The following is a 16915-nucleotide window of genomic DNA, read 5'->3' as shown; positions in this document are numbered from 1 at the left end:
GCAGCAGCATCATTCATTGCTACTACCATAAAAATTTGACCATAATGACACAAATGAAACTAAACTTTTCAATAACCAAAGTAATTTTTAAACTTGTGGCCCACTTGAAAATGTCTCTATGGCCCACCAGTGGGCCATGGCCCACTGGTTGAGAACCAGCTGCTAGCTGGTCCTGCCGGAAACTGGGTTTCCAAGAGTCTTGATAATCTAAAAATCGTTTCAAGCTGCGACAAATTGCCCAGTATGGTACAAAAAAGTTTCTATTTTAAATTTTAAAAGGGTTGGGAGTTCGACCCTCAACCCCTCTGGGTAGGCCCCTGGGTGTGTTAATATATATATATGTGTTTTAACTCAACTAAGAGTGGAAAAAGAGCAACAAGCACTCACTGTCACTCTAAGACCTATATATAGATTATTGTACAACTTTGCTCGAGGCAAGTTCCAAACTACTAATATAAAGCAGAAAGTACTGATGGGAAAGTACATGCAAATACTGATGTTCAAAGAGCTGCACATAGAATTATCCTTGCCAACCTTCCTGCGAACAAGTCGATTACAAGTGAAATACAAGTCGATTTTACCTATTTCATAAGAGTGTTGTGTGTCAAACCAGCAACCTCGAATGACAGATATCAGGTTTTCTTTAAATATATATTAAAATTAATCTTTCCCCGATTAGTTTCGGAAGGATATGACGACCAACTTATAATAATAGCGCCTTCATAATTTAAATTAGAGTTTTGATATAACTATGTAACATTAGCGCTGAAACATGTGTGTTTAATTTTTCATCGGAAGTGGGGGTAAAGAAATAACTTAAAAGTGAAATAACGTCATAAAAAAAAAATGTGACATCGTAGTGTAAAACGTAACGTAATAATTCAAAACGTGGCGTCATAATTAAAAAATTAATATTACGCTATTGTATACGATTTCTTTAATCATACAATGAAATTAAAAAATCGAATGACAGACGTTAGGCTTCCTAAATCATATAACAAAATAAACCTTTCGGAAGGACATGACTAACCAACTATGAGGCAATAATAATAATGCAACGTTGATATGTGTATGACACAAGAAACGTGAATTTGGAAATCAGTAGCGAGGATTTCAAAATATTTTTTTAATAGGTGACGTCATAATAGGAAAGCGACGTCACAAAAGCGTCTTAATTGCGACATGTGATGTCACAATTCTAAAACTGATGTAATAATATAAAAGTGATGTCACAAACAAAATTTTGACTTTATATTGTGAAACAAGACGTAATAATTCCAAACGTAACGTCATAATATGAGTAGATATATTGTGGAATATGACATCACAATACTTTCTATAAACTAAACCTGGCCTATTACACAAACATTCCCCAAAAAACTATTCTAATCTCGAGAATAGCACCAACAGGTAACGTGAACGTGCAAAATAAAATGTCCGTGAAACTATTTTTCCTTGTCATGAAGATACGTTTACCAGCATACCTTGTATTTAATGGAGTAAGCGGTTATCCTTTTGCGACGCTCGCTTGGAAAACGAAACCGCCGAACTTTTATTAATATATATTTTCTCGCCATGACGTCCCAAGATCATTTTTAATTAATCATTGCAAAGAACTGAATATATACCCCCGTAAATATTATTGGTAGGAGGTCAGGGGTCATGAGTACCGTTCTGCTTAGATTTATCATTATAATCATCATTGGACCAAACGTGGTTGCGTGCGAATGGCACTATTTCCGTTTACTGGTTTGATGAAGATTTAGAAATTCCATGAGCATGCGGAAGTTCCTGGCTCGTATTATGACGTCATATTTGTATTATGGATTGCCAGTGGTTTCCAAGGAGAAGTCGAGAACGCAGGAATCGATAGAGAAATTAGAACGAAAAACTTAAAGACGTATTTCAAGGTAAAAATATGGAACTGGCCTGAAGTACCAAATTTAACAAATGAATAGGTTAAACATTGAAAACAGCAATATTGGACCAAAGAGTAACCGCGCACTTACGATACCACTTATAAATATCCTCTAATGCTTTTTCGATATTCGCTCATCTATGGCAGTGATTCTCAAACAACATGCCACCAATAACTGCCCTCGTAACGAAATAATATGGCCCAAAGTTGGTAGTTCTCAAAGTTGATTGACTGAGGGCAAGACATTAGAAGCAAAAGAATGTTGTCGAGAGTAGGGGGGCAACCGCTAGGGACTTACCCTGCACCGAGATAAATATGAAAATCCCATTCTGTGATTGAGCCATCTTACCGGCTTTCCTCTCCCTGTATTGATTTTGTGTGCATGCATCTGAAACGAAACACTGTGGTTTTCCTTCTATATAAAGAGACGGTCTTCTCGGCTTTCCTCTTCCAAGCACAAATGTAAAATATAAAAAAAATTTCTATCTACTCAGCGACCCTTACTATATCATTCTACCTTAATACGTACATGCCATACCTAACACAACAGGGGCGTACCAAAGTAGAGGTAAGATCGGGCCCAAAAACATATACACATAGTTTCAGTATATTTTTTATGGACATATATTTATTTTTAAAAAAGTCAGCGATAGAGAATCCCGACCCGACCCAAACGTAATGATTGACATTTCAGGCCCGACACGACCCGAAATTCGGATCGGGCTCAAGCTCCAACTCTTGGCTCTATACCAAAGGCAGCACGGCGGGGGGGGGGGGGGGGCTTTCGGCGTGGGCAGACATGGGATTCGCGGATCGGAACCCCCCTTCCCCCTTCTATGTATCATACATAGCAATTTTCCGTGGCTTGAAACGCTTTTTAGACCAGCAAGACTCTTGAAAACTTACGTTACCTGACCTTCGATCTGCTAGCTGTTACCGACTCACTCAAAACGAAAATTAGCATCATTGACTTTCATTAACTGTACGACCGTTAGACGCCATAACTTACCACTACTAAACAGCAAATACATAGAAACTAATCTTTTTTCTAGTCTAGTCGAATTTCCGCCTATTTCTGGCTCTCGATTAGAACGATCAAAAATGGATCGGTGCCTTAAAAACAGTCATTAAAATTACTGTTCTGAGTGGGTCAGTCACAGATACTAAGACTTGGTTACAAGGCTGAAGGCTCAAAACTCAATAAGAAAAACTATGAATGAAAAACAGTTTATTTGCAAAAGCTGGTCCAACAGCTAGGCTAACGTTTATATAATAAAAAGGAGCACAATGTAACAATCGTCGTCATTATGACGTTATTTTCATCGATATTTTCAACGTAAATTTATAATAATAATTACAGTCGTAAATTCAGCCGGATCTGGCGTGCGGGCCGTAATCTGCCTACCGAGTGGATCCGTGTGTGTATAATATGAGAATGCTATAGCGCTATAGCAGGAATAAACATGATTATATTACTTAATTTAAAAGTCCCGTTGCGCAGTATTGAAATGGTAACAATTTTAGTAGACAATATCTCATAATGCTCTTCACATATATTTTCTCTACTACGCTTATTATCGCATTTTCGCTCCGAACAAGTTCCCATACAAGCAGCCACGGATTTCTGCCATATGTAAGGAGCCATATCCGTATTCAGGTGGCCCGATGGGTCATGTTCCTTGATTTACTGAAAACTGACGTTTTCAGGCTTGCTATCAATAATTCTTTCATCAAATAAACAAACCGAGACAGATGAAAATGCGCACTTATATACCTTGACAGCAAAGCAAGTCCGTAGAGATTGTTTGAAGAATTGTTAAATATCAGTTGCTGCTTTTACATGCCTTTGTCCACGAGTAAGCGTCGTCTTACGTGATTACAAATAAAATTCATCAATTTTGGGCTCGATACGGTCTACCCAATTTATTACACCCTAAGTGAGGAAGGGAGTATAAATAAAATATTTGGGAAACATACAAACCCACGGGGCGAATATTTAATTTAAAATCTCAACAATAATTTGCAGGTAAAAAACGAATACATCGACCCGACTGACAGTGTTAAAATATTATATTAGTCACAGTGTGGAATTTCTCACTTAGTACTTTCATATATCGTGTATTAAAACTCATCGGAAGTTTATGCAACTTTCCCGAATTGACGCTTGGTTTCAAGAAATTGACAATATTTAAATTTATCAATAACTTGGACAAAGCCAATGTCTAGACGAGACTTTGGCCAGACGTGAAACTAGTCCGAAAATCTGGGACTGACTTGCATCTTCAGGCAGAAATTGATATGTTTTATTAATATTTATGAATCTACGGGATCAATTGTTTATCCTTATTTATACTTGTGCGATAGTAGACTAATATACGTATAAGACAACGATACTGTAGCAAGAGTAAAGATGACCATTCTAGGTGGTTTAAAATTTATTCGGCACACTGACACAAGTATATTTCTGTAACGTTTTGTCTGACCAAATTCAGACTTTCATAGTTTGAATTGCGAGAGTGAAGCTTCAAGGCGATGCCGCTTCAATTAAATTGTTATTAATTTCAAAAATAGGAATTTCCTGTTACAGTATTAACGTCATTGCGTTGTTTCCGCGTACCGGCTTGCTATCTGAAAGTGTCTGTTTTTGGCTACTTTCGCATTTTTATCCAATTTTCGGTACTTCTGAAGTATGTAAACCAAAATGGCGTATATCGGAACCTGGTATGTGTATCAGGTTAGGGTTAGGCCATAATTTCTGGTACAAATACTACGTGAGTCACTTGGTCAGTTCCCGAAATAGAATTCGCAATAGAACTAAAATAAGAATAATTGGAATGAAATCATGGCCTAACCCCAACCCTGTCCGCCATCTTGGTTCACATACTTCGGGAGTGCCTTAATTTTTCTCAATTTAAGTCCACGCTACGAGTCCTCAATTAACATTTGAAACAGTTTTGATACAAGATATGTAAGTAACTACTAACATCTATATGAAGGTTTACTGCTAGTTTGCTCAAAGCAAGGCCACGAGCCCTCAATAAAAATGGAAACCACACTAATTAAAGAGTTGCAAGAAACAACAGAGATACGAATATCTGCATAAAGCGAAATCCTCAGTTCTGAAGTAGAGAGGTACTGATTAGAAAATCACCAACCAACAACGCTACGCTAAATTTATCTCCGTGACAGATATATAACAATGGCTTCAATGTATTGCATGATCCCACGCAGGTATGCCTAACCAAACATTGTAAGGTAAACATATTATGACGCGATTTCACGGGTCATTAAGCAAACAAAATTCATTGATGCTATCATTTGTTTAGTCGAATAAAATAGCACGATCCAGTAATTGGATATGAATCTCTCTTCTACTCTGAACAAGGCTCTTAGTCTTATTGGAAAGGTTGTTGGCGTCTGTTTAATTTTTTCTGTCTATTAATTTTATGGGTACTACCGAAGTATGTGAATTAAAATGGTGGACACCTGAACGTAGTATGTGTATCAGGTTAGGGTTAGGCCATAGTTTCAGGTTCAAATACTACGGGAGTCACTTGGTTAGTCCCCGAAGTCATATAAGAACTAAAATAAAGAAAATTGTCCCAACCCTACCCTGGTACACATACTACGTTCCGGTGTCCGCCATCTTAGTTCACATACTTTGGGAGTACCAAATAGCTACACCAAATGCGAAGTAATATTTCCTCCCCAAGAATATCCAACCTCCTCCCAGGCTGGGAACGTTGCGCTAATCAAAATTATGAAAGCTTTGGAGCTAGAACACTGCCCAGCGACTATTAGGCTTAAAAAAAATTATGACCGATGTGTCTGATCGTTATTACTTATCGATCTTAATCGGTAATTATGTTGATAGGCATTTGTCTATATGTCTGTTAGATGTACGCGATATCTCACGAAAGCGAGATTGAATCTACTCCAGATTTTGCAAGTGCATTCATCATATGTCGGACCAGAAGCCTATTGATTTTGGATGAATTATAATGTCGTATAATTAGCGAGTTATTAATTAATTAGTGATAGGACACACGGTGTCACTATGGAGTAAGAGCGCTGTTTTGGGGGATCCCCTAACTTTCGATCGATAAGTCTCTGACCGATATTCTCGTTTATGTATCAAGCAATTACCCATAATACCATAACTACCCATACCAATTATCCGCTTCTGTGCGACTGACTGTCCATTGATAATTCGAGGGAAAAAATACTCACTTTTCCAAGTTACGCTTTCGAACAATTTTGATAATGCAGTTTGAATAGTTGCCTGGTGCCAATCTTGAAAACATGCGTTTTTGTTGGACGTTCAATATCGTTACCCGTCGGCCTAATTATTTAATTGTAATTTTACCATAGGCTAAATTTTTTGGAAACCAACCAACAATTTTACCTTCCAATTTTTTTGGTGTTCCGCGATGCAAGATGAAAAGCGTGGGTGTTCCGGGGAGAATAAAGTTCAAGAAATACTTTTGGAGTACACACCTCAATAAGCATACCAAACGCTAATGTACCAACAGTCTAATTTCTGTCTGCTTGCCTATGGCCTGATTCAGAGTATACACTCAAAAAACATAACCAATGCTAATACAACGACAGCAAAATTTCTGCTTGTCTAAGTCAGCGTTTCTCAAACTAAGTTCCGCGGAACACTGCTGGTCCGCGAGCCTCTTCGGAGTGTTCCGCCGAAGAGGGATCGAAATTGCCACTAAATTGGTCGCCATGGCAATTTCGGCTATAAAGAGGCTGAAGGCCTGGTGCAAGTCTGAAAATCATGGCGTTTCGTTAACCGTCCAATATCCTTGACCGTCGGTCTGAGTTTTTAATTGTAAAGTCTACAACAAACTTTTCAATTTTACCATAAACTAAATCTTTTTGAAACCACCCAATAATTTAACCTCCTAATATCTTGATGTTCCGCGAGGCGAGAATAAAAGCGTAGGTGTTTCAGGGCAAAAAGTTTGTAAGAAAACTGGTCTAGTGCATTATTTGGAGTATACACCTCAATAAACATACCCAATGCTAACATAACAATAATCAAATTTCTGTCTGCTTGCCTATTGTATTATTCAGAGTATACACCTCGAGTAAATCATAAAAAATCAGTATAGCTATCCCAAACTACTATTCTTTCCAAAAAAAAATCTAGTTTTAAATAATTCGAATTGCGAGAAGTGAACCCTCAAGGTGATGCCGCCTCGATTAAACTGTTATTAATTTCAGGTATGGGATTTCCTGTTAATATATCAACGTCACTGCGAACAATATTTTTAGTAAATTGTCTGAAAGATATATTCAACCAATCACCAAGACCAGTTGTCTTTTCTCTATTAAAATATTGACCGATATAAAATCGCGTACCTTTTTCCGTGCGTTTACATTGTCTTGTTGGTAAGTGGTAGTCGATTGTGAATTCTCCTAAAGAAAGTGGAAAAGTAGAAGATTTGCTAGCACCACTAACCCCAATTAGACGTAAAAAGAGTACTGGTCACAAATCACCACCAACGAATCAAATCGCTAACAGTAATATGTACAAACCGGTGAGTATATTCCTGCGACAAACGTGTTAGTCCGGCAGATAAGGGGACCTTTTTGGCCCAAGTTTGATTTCAGACATAAAGTTTTTTTTATTTGTGATTATTCATCCTGGGGTCATTGCCCATCATTTCTACATGGGTGTGGAGTTTGCAGCCTTGAGCAATTTTTTTTACGACTGGATATTTATTTGTATTACTGTTTTTCGTCAAACCTGTGCATCATAATGACGCACAACCTGAACCATAACCTGATACAATAATATGTTCAGGTTGTGCGCAATTTTGGTGCACAAACTACGCGAGCACCAAATTTACTAGGAAATAAAATCCATAACTTTTAGGTATTTATTGAGATATTTGTATTAGTGTTTTTCGTCAAACATGTGCATCATAATGACGCACAACCTGAACCATAATCTGTTACAATACTATGTTCAGGTTGTGCGCAATCTTGGTGCACAAACTACGCAAGCACCAAATTTACTAGGAAATAAAATCAATAACTTTTAGGTATTTGTTGAGCCCAGCTTTCGGTCGCGACTCATATACAGTATATGGAAATACTGTCGAAACATACGCGTAAATTAAAGAGTACTATTTCAAAATACCCGTTTTTGTTGCAATTAACAATACAAGCCTGCTAATGCAGTCGCCAGTGGTTCAAGTGGATATACGCCCGTTGGAGAACAGTCAATTATTTGTTAGCGAGAATTGTTATGCAGCGGGATGATCACGACGACGCAGTGATAATGATATCACGAGAACAAGAATGAGAAAATTGCTACTTTTTATAGTATATCCCTGAGAAAGAATGTAGTTCATTCTTATGTTCCATGCCAATGCTTTTCAAACTACCAAAGACCAACACTTTTGCTTCTTCTCTTCTATAAAAATACATTGTTGATATATATTCGCATTTCCATCTGTTTGTTCGTGCTCACAGATAACCGATTGGTGGCCTCCAAGGATGACGGGGTCCCCTTTTAAAAAACCCTGTCACAAACTAAAACAGGCGACCGTGCTTATCTTGCCTGTTTTCATGCTGTCCCTGGAGATCAGCTACAACAAAAATTTCACGAAAACGGATTTTTAAATTTTATGATTTTATTAATATTCTCAACAATGAATGATATACGGGTGGTCAAATGCCAAGTTATTTCAACAACATGATCATGTTTTGCAATTTACAACCAATATTTTGTATGTAACTTTGTTTGACAGAGCCCCAAGAGCTCTAACTACAAATATCAAAAATGTGAGGCCAAAATAGACACACTACAGCATTGTCAAATGTGCTGTATTTACGATAGATAACAGGTTTACCAAAAAGAATTACAAGAAAAATGGTAAAATAACAATCAATTCAGCAATATCTACTTGGTGATATGCATCTGTTGGTGATTTTATGTGTTTGTTTCGGAAGTTTAATAACAGAATTAATTGTGGTTAATAATTGTGTGGGATGTTAAAAAAAGGTTGCATGGAAAAAAGTTTTCACAAAATGTCAAGGTATGATGGTAGTAGAGAGGTAGAAAAAATACTCCCATGTTTTTTTTTTCATTTGATAACCACGCCACAGAACTTCCCCGATAAGTATACGCAGCAATTGCGAGAGGCAGAAATGTCAAGATGGGATTTCATCGCATTGCAAACCAATATTAGCAATTCTTATATATATTCGCGCATTCCCATCTGAACAGCGTGGAAAAGATTATACCCATCTACACACTTTAAGAACTATGTCAGTTGAGCGTCATATTACCGAATATCAGTAAAGGAATAGTGCAATGGGGAAAGACATATGAGGCGGAACTTTCAGTAGTATGCAATCAAATAATCTTATTGTTGAATATATATTTAAAAACATTTCGTCACGCCAACTGCAATCCGAAACTTTTGTCTCTAGCTGAGCTTAGATACCGATTGACACTCATGTAAACTGGTAAGACTGTAAGAGGCACGCGATGGAGCAGATACTAAGAGTATCCATCCCTCAGCTGTCATTTGAGTGGGTACTGCTGTTTTTATTGCAGATGTTACTGATCTTTTTGTATTAAAGATTTACTGGCATCACCGATTTAAGGATGTTGGAAACCAACACGCAATATTACAAAACTCACTTTCCACACGCGGTTTAAGAGAATGAAAAAGCTGAAACTAGTATTCTTTAGAACAGCATACAAATTCTATGAAATGAAATCATACACAACAGCTCGTCAAAAACCTATAGCTCAATAATCAAGTCGAATTTGATGCATGTGCGCAAAAATGTGCGCGTTACTACGTACAACCGAAGCACGCAGGAAAATGTGTGTGGTGTATTAGTATTCAAAACGTTTGACTCAACTATGTTGGCATAACAGGTGCACATCTCGGTTTCGCATACCTTCTATCTCCACAAGGATACTGTATATTAATTTTGCCAAAGTCAATGCAGCACTGAAAGGTTGCGGGTCTTCCAAAAGAAAACACGTTACACATCTTTAGATACCAGTGGACGGTTTTACATGGCCTTTTCGGAGTGAAAGACGAGGTCAAATATTCCAATCCAATTCAACTAATAAAATATTTCTCAAGTCCCTAAGCTTAAACTAGGAAAACGAAATGCGCGCGGCAACGCAAATGTAGTTTGAAGAGCGCAATAGAAAGTGGCTAGATGCTGTCGATGGATCTTGGCTTGTATTAGTGAAATAAACTACCATTCATTCTACTAACATTGAATTTCTGACATTGTAAGGAGATTCAATGTTACTATGTCTGCAAAACTAAACCATGTAGTTATGAAATAATTGTTTTTAACAAAAAGGCGCTCCTGAGGTATTCGTACCAAGATGGCGCACAACCTGAACATTGTATGTTTACCAGGTTAGGGTTCAGGATGTGCGTCATCTTGGACCGAATACTTTAAATCCACTTAAAAAAAAATTGCTCAACATTATATATTCCACAACCCCCTGGGTATCATTATATATGTCATATACATTATATCTAAACAATAAAAAAAACTTTATGTCCCAACACAATGTTGAGGCCTGATTCTGCCGGACTATGTCATAATGGCCTGAATGTTTGTTTTACATGCCACCACAAAGGTATGCGTAACCAAACATTGCAAGGTAAACCTATTATGACGCAATGTCACGGGTCATTAAACAAACAAAATTCACTGAAACCAAATCGGAATTATGCCATCTGATGCCTCTAACAGTATCTGTTTAAACAAGTTAAATATCAAACGAGTAGTTGTCACGACTCCACTATGAACAAGGCTCGAAGCAAGCTTTTAGAACAGACTCAGCGTCCAATTTTTCAAGATTTTATTTTCTGATGTCATGTCACGTATACTTTGCGGCCCTTCGAGAATCATACAGTGGGAACCTGCTTTAGACATTAGAAACGTTCGCAAAACTTGCATACTTTGTTTTCACCAGTAATGGATTTACTTACTATAAATTGAATTAAAACTTCTGTACTTCACTATCCTTGTTTGATACCGAAATTTCGGCGCTTCAAAGTATGTGTACCAAGATAGCGCGCAACCTGAATCCTAATCTAGTACACATACTGTGTTCAGGTTGTGCGCCATCTTGGTGCACATACTTCGGAGGCATCAAAATTTACAGAATTCACATTCTACGGTAAGTATCATGAAGCATCAAATTAATACAATCACCAACAGATAAATTTCTCGTTTACGCTCGATAACAAAAATTAGATACGCCGTGAAGCACTTCGTGGCCACTGTCCAATGATCACTGAAGCGAATAATTCATGACCTAGTTACGATTTGGAGTGTTTTTCGAATAGTTTACGCTAGCAATTGCTTGAACTAGATATCACGCTGCCGACGTAATAACAAAAAAATTCAAAATGCCCTAAAGCACATCTAGACCATTTCTCAGTAATGACTGCCCAATATCATGTCCCCTATCGTTATTTACCCAACAATTACCTAAAAAATGGCGACCGTCGCTGTCCACGAGCAAACAAAAATTAAAAATGCTTTCATCCGCTTTTCGGCGACTGATTGTCCAACGATATGGTACTAACTATTAGCTTGAGGTAGATTTCAAGCTGCCCGCCTGCTCATATGAACTGAAAAACGCAAAGCAAAATTAAAAATTACTATACGACTGTCCAGCAATCATTAGTGAAAATGGACACTCAATTTGAATTCTGACGTTTTAGTATTACTAGTTTGAGGTAGATACCACCAGTGTTGGGATTCGAATTTTTTGTCAGCCGGGTCCATCACAAAAGTCATATTTTTCGGGCGGTTCTGCTACATGTTTTTTTTAGTAATGCTAACCGGTTCGCTGATCTCATAAAATTCCGTGAGATGGTTCTATAGAACCAGTGCGAACCGGCTGAATCCCACCACTGGATACCACCCATGTGTCGGGTTGAACAAACCACTGCACTGAATCGCTTCATAGCCATTCTCTAATGATCAATGACCGGAAATAATCGATGTCATATCGTTATTTATTTATCCAGAATTACCGGTGAAATGGCGACCATCGAAAAATCTTTTTAGCTGCCCTCGAGCTAACAAAAATTAAAAATGCTTTTATCCGCTTTTAGGCGACTGACTGTTCAGCGATAATTCGGCGCGAAAAATAGTCACTTGTCCCAGTTACGCTTTCGAACAACTAACTTGAGGTAAATCTCACGCCGCCCACGTGCTTACAAAATTAAAAAATTTTCGAAGCAGATCTAGGCCACTGCCCAAAGATCACTAACCGCAACTGACAATGTCCTGTGCCTTATCGTTATTTATTTATTCAGCTTTTACCCATAAAATGGCGACCGTCGAGGAAATTGTTAGCTGCCCTCGAGCTCACAAGAAATATAATGCTTTCATCCGCTTTTAGACGACTGACTATCCAACGATCACTAGGCGTGGACAATAGTCACTTGCTTTATTTACAGTTTCGAAAAATTTGGATAATTTGAAAGTACTAACTTAGGCTAGATTCCACGCTGCCCACGTGTTAACAAAAATTAAAAATGCCTCGAAGCAGATCTGGCCACATCTAAGTAATCACTAACCGCAAATAATCGAAGCCCTATGTTCTATCGTTATTTTTTCATCCAAAAATTACCGGTTAAATTGCGACCATCGAAAAACTTTTTAGCTGCCTGCCCGTCGAGGAATTTGTTAGCTGCCCTCGAGGTGACAAAAATTTAAAAAAAAATGTTTTTATTATCTTCGATCCGAATGACTGTCCAGCGATCACTATAGGCACTTGCTCAATATTTACGCTTTCGAACAATTTCGATAATTTGAACATTCTGACGCTAGTATAAAGTATTCACCTGTGGTAGATTCCCCGTTATACCCACGTGCTCACAATAATTGTAATCTCATAAAACGCCAAAAATTAAAATTGCTAGACGAGTGTTCAGGGAACATTAGGCGTGAAAAAATTGATTCCTTTGTATTCGAATTCGACCAATTTCAAATTTGCCTTCTTACTTGTTTGATGACAAACTGATCCGCCAAGAGCCATATATGAGGTTTATTTTTTATTTACACGGTGTTCGACTTATGGGACACCATGTATATAAATTATCCGTCGCAATAGATAAGTCGCAGATAGCGGTCGACATGATAGTTTGAAATTGGCTATTTTGGCGAGGTATTCTCGGAACTGCCCACGCGCTGCAGAAAATTACCACGCAAACAAAATTTGATGTAAAAATATCAGTAATTTACCTAAAATTTGGTAGGTATCAACCGTTTCGCGTTCAAGCGAGTATTTTAGAACTTTGATTTTACCGAAGCTGAGAGCGCTAAAGAAAAAGATAAAACAGTTCTCTAGATCTACGTTTTCCTGTTTTGAATTCACCTTGAATAAACGGCACTCCTGATGTATGCGTACCGGAATAGCGGGCACCGGAACGTGGTATGTGTACCAGGTTAGGCCATAATTTCAGATACAAATACTACGGGAGTCGCTTGGCTAGTCCTCGAACTCGTAATAGAACTAAAATAAAGAAAATTAGAATAAAATTATGGCCCAACCCTAACCTGGTACACATACTACGTTCCGGTGTCCGCCATCATGGTACGCATACTTCAGGAGCACCGCTTTTTAGGTCGCTTGTTTGTTACTAATTCTATTTTCTAATAAATTTTAGGCGCACCAGAAGTGTGTGTACCAATATGGAGGTAACTAATTTTGTTTTCCTACTTTACATCAAGTTGTGTAAAGGGACGGAAACCTATGGGCAGGGGGTATATTCACTTTGCTAATACGGACAGTCCCGAACTCGTAATAGAACTAAAAAAGGAAAACCGGAATAAAATTATGGCCTAACCCCAACCTGGTACACACACTACGGGAGAACCGAATTTTATTTCATATTTGGTATTGACGTGTGTTGCCCAATAGTAATTGTACATGTGGGTAGTATCACAGCATAAAAACATGGCAGCATTCATTTTGCTTGGAGCCACGCCACGATTTAAAAACTCGCTGACGGAAAACAATCGCAGCAATCGCAATTAACAGTAATTGTTTCATTATTATTATCTGTAGCCCGGCGAAAGGATTTTTAGACTAGAATTATGCTATGGTCAATCTCTGAAATAGCTACAATTCCTGACCGGTTTCCGGTTGCTTGCTTTAAGTAAATTTTATAATATTCAGCCAACTAATTTGTGTGTACAATAGTACAACACCCGCTAATTCTGCCCGCTCAGTGTTTTTTATGTAAAAAAACATGTTTTTGAGGTTTTAACACTTTATACATCCTGATTGCCTGAAGTCAAATTTCCAATCGTTTCGCCAAATCCTAATTTTATCACAGGTAGGATAATTATATCGTAAACCATGTATCGTGCGGCCGAGTCACAATTTAATGACGCGAATAGGAGAATTAGTCATCGATACATATCACAGCAGGCTTTAAAACTGATCGTCTTGAATGTTCTTTCTATACGACTTATCTATGCTAGGACTGGGCATTTTGAATCGAATATTCGACTATCACCATTGTAACTTTGAAAATCCAAATAATCTAGGACAGCCGAATTTATTAGACTCTGTGTGAGATGTCAGGAAGGTTTTGAACTAAAACTAAATAAATGAATCAAACTTCTACTGTTAGACCAGGCCTGCACAACATACGGCCCGCGGGCCGCATGTGGCCCGCTAGATACTTCTGTGCGACCCGCGGGTGATTTGGAAACACGCCACTTCTCGGGTCTAACAATCAAAGACGGCATTGTTATGCAAGTGCGCCGCTACTCCGATCATATTCGAAATCGTGAGATTTCTGTTTTACACTAGTTTCAATAAATATCGAACTTTGTGTGAAATTGGTGTGCCCGTCGCAACCCTTAAAATTCGTCGCTCGACCTCTCGCCCCCCAGTTTGCGAAACCCTGATTTAGATATCTCAGTATTCAGACTGAATCATGCTCAAAACAATATTGGTATACAATCTCACACCCATTAGTGCATATTAGCAACATATTAATAACCCCGTTATTTTTTTCTAGCAGTTTATGAAACTGAGGTGTTTTTTTTTATTCAAATTTAGAACTTAAAAAACAATTCCTTTGTTTATGAATGGTGCAGAAATTCTCGCACAAAAGATATTGCTATTTATTGTAAAATTTCAAATAAATTGGAGCAGATTTTGTAGAAAAATGTAATTTAACAGTCGAAAAAGTACAACAGAGGAAGATCTATTGCTACTAAACAGATTGTTTGTCTAGCCTACAATGAAAATATCCAATAATGGTAGATATGACTAAATGAATTGTCATACATATATTTGGGAGGATTTTACAAAACTGAACCCGAGTAAAATATTTTCCTGCACTCAGTTTGTACTGCAACACGCAATACCTAATTTTAATAAAGAAAGAAATATGGAAAATGAAGAGTGGGATTTCAAGGTAGATGAACCACTAAATATATATTTGCCATCTCATATGCAATAATACTGTACCTAGTTCTTACTCAAGTAAATAAGATTCTTCATATTTTCAAGCTCCCCAGTAATGAAAGTGTTTCATTAAATTTAACTGTTTCACAATATTATTTTGATTTGTAGTTCATCTTGGGAAATATGTATGTGGCAAAGTTTGCGGCCCGCCGGGCCTTCAGATTTATGCTTGCGGCCCTCGTGGTAATTTGAGTTGTGCAGGCCTGTGTTAGACCATTGCTACGAAAAGGATTACAGGCTTGGAGAAAGATTAAATGCTCAAGCTTCATCTAAGGCAGTGCTTCCCGACCTTTCCCAGTTCGCGACCCATTTTTATTGCCATTTTTTCTGTGCGACCCACAATGAAAGGTTAATATATAAGAAAAGAAACAATGTATTCCCATGCAATTTACTATTAATGCAAAACTTGATCTTGCATATTCGATATTATCGGATCAAGTGCAATAAGGACGCATAATTCCAATTGTTACGTTGTTTCATATAATGAAAATGCCACAATTTCGCGATCCAATCGATTACTGTATATAACATTTGGGAATACTTCGCGACCACCCCCTTCTTGGTTGGGAAGCACTTTCTAAAGCGCAAAGTACGACTATCCGAACTCTTCTGGACCAAATCATTTCCGCTTCCGGGTTTTTATAACCACTAATGCCTTGGCGTTCTGTGCGTATAAAAATGACCTGAAATGAGACGAAAGTCATAAATTTATAAATATCGTCTCAGAACACACAATAAACGAGAAAATATTCTTTGATCAATAAAGACAATCTAGACAAAGAGTCACCGTATGTTAGAACCTGCTATGTTTTGAGGACCAAAGTTTTTCCTACATTCACCACGGCCTGCAATTAAAAAATTAAATAATAATCTCGGAAAACTTAATGGTCGAGAAAATATTCTTTGATCTATAAATTCGTGATACCGGTATCGAATTCTATCCACGTGAGCACATTAGACCGGATATCACCGTTTATGTGACAAAATCCACATCACAAATTATAGACCGGAAATTTATTGTATGATAAATGAGCACTACAAGCACAATAAGAACTATTAATAAACAAAGACAAAAAATTTTTCAATGGTTTTTACTATAAATTCAGGCGACATTTTTGGACACCCTATTCCGTTCTATTCTATTCCGTTATGCGTTCAAATTTCAGCTCCGTAGGTCGTGTTACGCGCAAGTCACACTTCACCTTTTGCAAAGCGTGTATAGCCCTGAACCTCTGACTACGCCCGGGTAAACTACGACCCGCTGGGTAATCAGACCTACCTCATGCTGCCACAACCAAACTAAATCCAAATTTTGATCTTTCAGCCAAAAAATAGCTCAAGGAATTTGTTGAGATTGCGATTAAATTTAGTTTGGGCACGAGGCATATTGTTTTCCACTTTTGCTTTTTCAACACTGTAAATATTGTTCATAAAATATAACTTTTTACGTCACACTTACATCATCCGCCGGTAAAGGGGCCAACATT

Source organism: Styela clava, chromosome 12 (genome assembly GCF_964204865.1).
Source record: "Styela clava chromosome 12, kaStyClav1.hap1.2, whole genome shotgun sequence".
In the NCBI taxonomy this organism is placed as follows: domain Eukaryota; kingdom Metazoa; phylum Chordata; class Ascidiacea; order Stolidobranchia; family Styelidae; genus Styela; species Styela clava.
Note: the sequence above shows the minus strand (reverse complement) of the source record.